Raw genomic sequence first — 7,851 nt, forward strand, 5'->3', positions numbered from 1 at the left:
CATTTGTGATTTTTTATACCAGCAGACCTTGATTTTAGATTTCTGTACAAATAAACACCACAAAGTCCATGAAAAGCATCTGGGAAACACCTTCTAACAGCGTTGTCAATTGAGTTTGCCCTATCGGATATGATTGTCAGATTGCTAATAGGACCTATGCAATCCCTAAGATACCCCATAAACCATGTCCATGAATCAGAGGTTTCAGATTTGCCAACCCCGTAAGCTATTGGCAGTATCCCATTATTAGCATCCATGGCTACTGCTAATAAGTTTACTCAAAGGTATCGACTTTTCAAATGTGCTCCGTCAACTATAATAACTGGGCGCATGCAAGTAATAAACGAACGAATCTACAAAATCATATACACAAGAAATATAATCATTTAAATGTGAAATGCATGCAACTAACAAAAATGAGTCAACAAAATTATAATTATTTACTAACCACAGCACCAATGGCGATAAACAACAACTCAAAGCGTCCATCTCTATCTATTTTGATATGAGTTACCGACCCAGGATTTTTCAGCTTTAAATTGTGACAATAAGCCGGCAGTTGGGCAAACGATGCTTCTGGCGACCCCCTCAACAATTCCAAGGCATAACATTTGGCTCTCCAAGCTTGAGAATATGAGATACTAATCTTGAACCGAGCATTCATGTCAGTCATAATTTCATGTCCCAGATATACCCTTCCATTCAAAAACATTAACTCAACCAGAAAACCACCCAACACCTTTTTGTTTGCCTGTCTATGGTGAGGAAAAACTTGGGTTCTTGAACATGTATGTTTATCAATAAAAGTCCTAACTTGAAACATTTCACAATCTTTTATCCTCTTTGCAATCATATGTCACGTACAGTTTTTGTCAATCATACACCTTGTTTCGAAACGATCTTTGCTTGATTTGTTAACTTTCAGTTTATAGCCATCTTCCACACATTTCGTATACAAAACTATCTTCAAGTCTTCCTTTGTATCAAAACAATCATCTTTCTTGATACGAATAACTTTTTTGTAATAATCAACTGCTATCTTTACCAACTCTTCTTCCGGTATCTGAAGTAATTCTGGCATATTCCAGTTATACTCCCGTGGCATTTTCTTCTTTTTTCTTTCTTCTGGGACTTTTTCTTCTTCCTTTTCTTCTTCAGGGTTATATGAATTACAGAATGGATGTTCAACATATTCATTCACAGTCGTAACTTCCTCCTCATTATCATCAACAACATCTTCCTCGGCAGCGGTTGTTTCATCATCAAAATTTGGGTATTGACCAATATCAAAATCATTACATGCAGGGTCTGTTTCTTCTTCCATCACATCATCAAAATCCGAGTATTGACCAAGATCAAAGTCCGGGTATTGACCAAGATCAAATTTCGAATACTGACTAGTACTCATAATTTTTTCTGTTGGCTCATAATCGTCTAACTGGTCAATACGAAAACCGGAATTTGATGCTGAAAGTTGATTGGGATTTGGATTAGGAAAAGGTTGTGGGTTTTGAGATTGTGTTTGATATTGTGTTTGGTATTGGAAATGTGGTGAAAAAAATTTTGCTTGGTGATGAAATTGTGGTGGAACCATTAAATTTTGGGTTGAAGAACTTAGTTGATTACTACCCACTACTGACCCAACTTCACAACTTCTAGGTTCAACATTATACAATGTAACATCATCTTCTTGCGAAACACTAATGTAAGCAATGAATCGTTCAACATCTTCATTGTCGGTTAACAAATAAACTTTACCTTTTCTCTGATAAGATAGCCTAAATCCACTTAGAGGCTCTAAATTCAATTTCTTTGCAACACGTAACATTAGAGTTTCACAAGTTAACTTTTTTAATGATATTTTTAGTTGAAGATTCATGGGTAAAGGCACATATTGTAAAACACCATGAACATTCTCCCATGACCCTCCAAAACACAAATCTATCCAAACATGATCAACATTAGATGATTTCATTCTACAAATTGTAAATTAATTTACTAAACAAACGAGCTATAAACTAGATATCATCACTAACTTAGAGAAAAACATACTTTTATTAAGTTGATAGTTGATAATTTGGGAAAGAAATCATTGAAAATTATATAGAAATAAAATTATGTAAAAAAAATTAGAGATGGGGAAGGATGTCGTTGGATATAGGAATGGATGTCGCCAGAGAGAGTGATAGATGGAGATGGAATGAGTTGCGATTTAGGGATTTAGGTTATGAGTTGCTGCTACTGCGTTGTTATATATCCAAAACATTTGTGTTGCGAAACTAAAACCTGTTGCGAATTTGAAATTCAGTTGCGAATTTGAAATTCCACGTTACAAATTTGACTTTGTGTTGCGAATTTGACTATCGCGTTGCGAATTTGACTTTTGTGTTGCGATTTACATATTCGCGTTGCAAAATTGGAAACTGGGTTACGAAATTGGAGTTTGCATTGTGAATTTGTTGGTCATTTTGGCAAATCCAAAAAAAGTTGGTTAAATTCGTATATTATAAGGCCTTTTTGGTCACTGAGGTTATTTTTTCTATTTAAAATAAATCAATCCATACAACTACAATAATAAATCAATCCATATTTTAAAATAAATCAATCCATACTAATAAATTATTTAAAATAAATCAATCCATATTTTAAAATAAATCAATCCATAATAATAAATTATTTAAAACAAGTTATTTTAAAATAAATTAATCCATATTTTATAATAATTTATTTTATAATAAATTATTTAAAAATAAATTATTTTTAAAATAAATAACCTTATTAAATTATTTAAAATTATTTTAATAAATAATCATATTTTATAATTGTTCTTGAAGAGGTTTGAAGACTTTTGAAGACATAAAACCATGTCTGCCCCAAGAAGAGCTCGCGAAGACGTTAGAAGAGTTTCTGTCTTCTAAAAAACAAACGGTCTGCGAAGCCTAATGTCTGCGCGGCGTAGACATAAGATGTTTGAAGAGGTAGAACATTGAAAACAAACACAAGCTAAGGTGGTGTTTGTTTTTGCAGAGGTAAAAGGTCAGCAGTCTGCGGACCACATCTACAGGCATCTACAGCAGAAGATGTGGACCAAAAGTCTACAGTCTGTAAGAAGAAGACTGTTTGTTTTTTAACGTCTGCAGACTGCTAAAATGAACTGAAATATAAATAAACTGATTTTTTAAACTTAAAAGAGTTTTGCAATACTGAGATTTAAATAATTTTAGTTTTACAATACTAAAATTTAAATAATCCATACAACTACAATAATAAATTATTTAAAATAAATCAATCCATATTTTAAAATAAATCAATCCATACTAATAAATTATTTAAAATAAATCAATCCATACAACTACAATAATAAATCAATCCATATTTTAAAATAAATCAATCCATACAAATAAATTATTTAAAATAAATCAATCCATACTAATAAATTATTTAAAATAAATCAATCCATACAACTACAATAATAAATCAATCCATATTTTAAAATAAATCAATTCATACTAATAAATTATTTAAAATAAATCAATCCATATTTTAAAATAAATCAATCCATACTAATAAATTATTTAAAATAAATCAATCCATATTTTAAAATAAATCAATCTATACTAATAAATTATTTAAAATAAATCAATCCATACAACTACAATAATAAATCAATCCATATTTTAAAATAAATCAATCCATACTAATAAATTATTTAAAATAAATTAATCCATATAATAAAATAAATTATTTAAAATAAATCAATCCATATTTTAAAATAAATCAATCTATACTAATAAATTATTTAAAATAAATCAATCCATACAACTACAATAATAAATCAATCCATATTTTAAAATAAATCAATCCATACTAATAAATTATTTAAAATAAATCAATCTATATTTTAAAATAAATCAATCAATACTAATAAATTATTTAAAATAAATCAATCCATATTTTATAATAATTTATTTTAAAATAAATTATTTTATAATAAATTATTTTATAATAAATTATTTTAAAATAAATAAACTTATTAAATTATTTAAAATTATTTTAATAAATAACTATATTTTATAATTGTTCTCGAAGAGGTTTGAAGACTTTTGAAGACATAAAATCAAGTCTGCACCAAGAAGAGCTAGCGCAGATGTTTGAAGGGTTTTTGTCTTCTAAAAAACAAACAGTCTGCGCGTGGTCTGCGCGACGCAGTTTTAAGTGGTTTGAAGAACTTGCATAGTGAAAACAAACACCACCTAAGTTATGACTAGCTAAACACACATTTATCATATGTGACAAAGAATAATTTTATTTTTCTAATAATATTATTTAAATACTATTTTAATAATTAAATTAAATATATATTATTTTTATAAATTAGCCCAAATAAAATAATGACTAATAATTATTTATTTTTAAATGATCGGAGGATCAAACCAGTAGGATTCAAATCCAATTTGTAAAACATTCGGTGAAACTTCGAGAAATCACACGAAGCCCATAAAAGAAAATCTTAATTTAATAAGCCCAAAATGATTGGGTGAATTAAGTTTTAGTGTTTTACACAAAACCCTCAAATCTCAACCGCCCATAGCCAAGATATGTAAAAGAGAAACCCTAAATAGAAACGGCTACAACCCTAACTGCCATCCTCTTTATAAACCCTTCAACTCTTCATGTTTCCTCTCATCAGCCCCCAGAACAATTCATAACCTAATTTCTCTGTTTTTTTATTATTATTTTTTATTGTTGGGTATTTTTCTTTCTAAATTGTTTTGATTGGAATGAAATTAGTTGATGATGATAAATCCAAAAGGCTTGTTTCTCAGAAACATTCGCAGTGGCCACCTGAGAGCTTTCGCCTTTCGCCGGGCTTGAGAGCTTCTGCTGCTTAGTTCCTTCCTTGGATGTCTGAGACTCTTATTTCATTCCCTTTTTACATATGTAATTTGGAAAATGGCAATTCATTATCCCTGTCTGTTTCATGCTTAATTGAACCAAATCTTTGTTCCAAAATTTCCATATCTCTGTTTCCTCTGTTCAGGCTTTTATTGTTTTTGCTACATGATTTTTATTTGCTAAATGAGTGCAATTAGTTTAATGATTCAAGCAAAATATATCTGTTTTTGTTTTTTTGTGAAACTAGATGTCATGTAGGTTTTGATGGCTCATAAGGTCTGTGATGATAACTTGTAAAGGCTTGTTTCTCAAAAACATTCGCAGTGGCCGCCTGAGAGCTCTCGCCTTTCGCCGGGCTTGAGAGCTCGTGCTGCTTTATTACTTCCTTGGATGTCTGAGATCTTTTATGTCTATCAAGTCTTTTTTATTATTTTTCTTGAAAATCCATTTTTTTTTTGTATCTTAAAATCTAGTTGTTATTTTGATCACTTCATTTGATAGATTATGGTGACACTCTTAATACACATTTTAAATATTTTTTAAAGGGCTGATTTGATGATTTCAAATCCTAAATCTTGTCTTTCAGAGCATTGGCTGTGGTTGCATAAGAGCTTTCGCCTTTTCGGGGCTATAAAGATTCTGCTGTTTCAATTCGGAAGATGGTTTTCTTAGTTGATTTTCGTAAGCATTAGCTATACACGATATGTCTAAACATGGTGGAATCTAAAGTGCTTGTATGTTTTTAGAGTCTTAGAAATTTAAACTACATCGTCAAAGCAGTCGGAAAATAATAGAATTCTAACTAATGTTAGAAAGTTTAGTATATTTAGTCTCGAACAAAATCTTTTTAGTATGTGATAGGATTGTCCAAAGAAATGTTTTAACACTGTCTTTTCCAACTGATATTGCTTTTTGCCCAATTAATGCTTGAAAACAATAGCTTCTCCAATTGCGTCTTTCCCTAACGGTTTTTTTTATTGAATGGAGGGGTAGCAGGGCTTTATGAGGAGATGGAGTACTTGGTTGTGGTGCTATGATCGGCGTTTGGAGTGTTGAGAATGCTGCACCTATCGATAGTGAAACTAAGCTGCTTGAGCGATTTTCAGGAGAGCTAAAATTTACTAATTGGCCCTCTTGAAATCAAAATTTAAGGCCAATGGATCTTTTGAAGTTGAAAGTCATGAAGGAATTGGATCGATTGCTCTAGAATTTGGGCTCTACCACTGGAGCAGTGGCTTGCCGAAACTACCACGATGTCATGTCTTGCATAGTAGGAAGGCCAACCAAGTCGCTGTATGAACATGCATACTACGTTGATGAGTACCTCAATCCTATTCTCAAGTTTTGCAATGATTGATGCTATCACCTTTAAATGGATGAATTATTCTCTCTTTGTACATGCATACATCGTTCTCTCCAAAAGGACTATGCAAGTTAGAGCTCATCCATAGTGAAGTCCGTCGTCTATAACAGTCAGTAAAGTGAAATTAAGTTCGAAAGTTTGTTTAATAATTAATAACTTGAAAGTTTTCTATCTGTCGAGAAGAAATTCTGATGACAGTGCATTCAAGTTTCCATGCGGCGGTGAAGGTGTTTTTTACTAGTAATTGTCATTTTCGTGATGTTAATTTTCTTTATTTGTTGCAATGAGTTTTTGTTTTTTTTATTGTGTCGAATCATAATTCTTATTTTTATTTTTCTAAACATGTTCCAGGACATTTTCCCTTCCGAATTGATAGATATCACTAATCTAAACGATCCAAAACTTAATCTTACGTACTTTCATGCATCAAATTTTTTGAAATCTTGGGTTATTTATTTTATTCATTTGCTTTGCTTGGTTACGTTTCACGGAAAAAAGAACAGAAAATTAATTAAATTTTGATCAGTCTTGCTACGGTTGCACCAAGGGGTGTTTAAAGACACTTATTGATCCGTTGATCCGATAAAAAATATTATATATTTATTGAGAAAATATTCTAAGTTATGTGTCGGGTATCCGATTTTACTATATTTCTTGTATTTCTGGATCGGATTCGAGTTAAATAAATCTTTTAATCGGGTACTTGCTGACTTGTACTCGATACCTATTCAAATTAATATTGTAATTGTTGTAGTTTTTATTCAACCACCTTTTTTTTAAAGCTTTCGTTTTAATTAATGAAAACAACTGGTCTTGATATATATATGTAAATCATGTACACACCATAATATAAGCAATCCCAGGTAGAATGTATCACTATTAGTTCCATTTTCTCGAGAAACAAACCGAGATGGAGAATGACAGATTAGAATCAATTACTGTGAAATATAATGGGCCGATATTTTGGTACCCAAATATTTTGAATACCTGATACTTCAAGTTCCCGAACAAGCGGGTACCCTGATTTGAACACCTTAATTACACCAATATAAGCAAAGCTCTTGTAGTTTTGTGTTCAGTTAATCAAACTGAAAACATGTGATTTTATGTATCAATTACTCAAGTCTGATACACATACACGCATACACCCAACCCTTGCCTCTCTATAGCCACTACAGACCGGAAACTTGCATGACTGTCAGTTTTACCCAGAAAAGTTGCATAACCCTAGAAAGCATGTAACTATCCAAGGGTTTATAAAAAATATATATATATATGACAATTTGAAGTTTTTAGGGGACGACAGTCCTGTCAGTTCCTCTCAATCCATAGGGATATATGTAAATATATATCATTTCTTTCATTGTTCTAACCTTTCTACCATGTATACATGTATGCACTCAAATACAAAATGGGGATCCAGGGGAAAAGAAAGGAAGAGCTAAACTAAAACTAAACTAAAGCAGCTAACACTTGTTTTTACAAAAAAAAATCCCATTAATTATGGATCGGCGGCTTTCTTGTTGCTGGAGTGTAGTCCATAGATACTAATTCATCAACACTGTTATTAGCTGCTCCATCTTTTGTTGATG

General features: G+C 31.2%; 2 non-coding genes across 2 annotated transcripts; both read left to right on the top strand.

Moving 5' to 3' along the window:
- Positions 1–4,789: 4,789 nt before the first annotated feature.
- Positions 4,790–4,916, top strand: LOC120122823. Its single transcript, XR_005516120.1, has one exon. It is a non-coding gene; the product is annotated as a small nucleolar RNA SNORD14 (small nucleolar RNA).
- Positions 4,917–5,171: 255 nt separating this feature from the next.
- Positions 5,172–5,298, top strand: LOC120122824. Its single transcript, XR_005516121.1, has one exon. It is a non-coding gene; the product is annotated as a small nucleolar RNA SNORD14 (small nucleolar RNA).
- Positions 5,299–7,851: the final 2,553 nt, after the last annotated feature.

Source organism: Hibiscus syriacus, unplaced genomic scaffold, assembly GCF_006381635.1.
Source record: "Hibiscus syriacus cultivar Baekdansim isolate YM2019G1 unplaced genomic scaffold, ASM638163v2 tig00110387_pilon, whole genome shotgun sequence".
In the NCBI taxonomy this organism is placed as follows: domain Eukaryota; kingdom Viridiplantae; phylum Streptophyta; class Magnoliopsida; order Malvales; family Malvaceae; genus Hibiscus; species Hibiscus syriacus.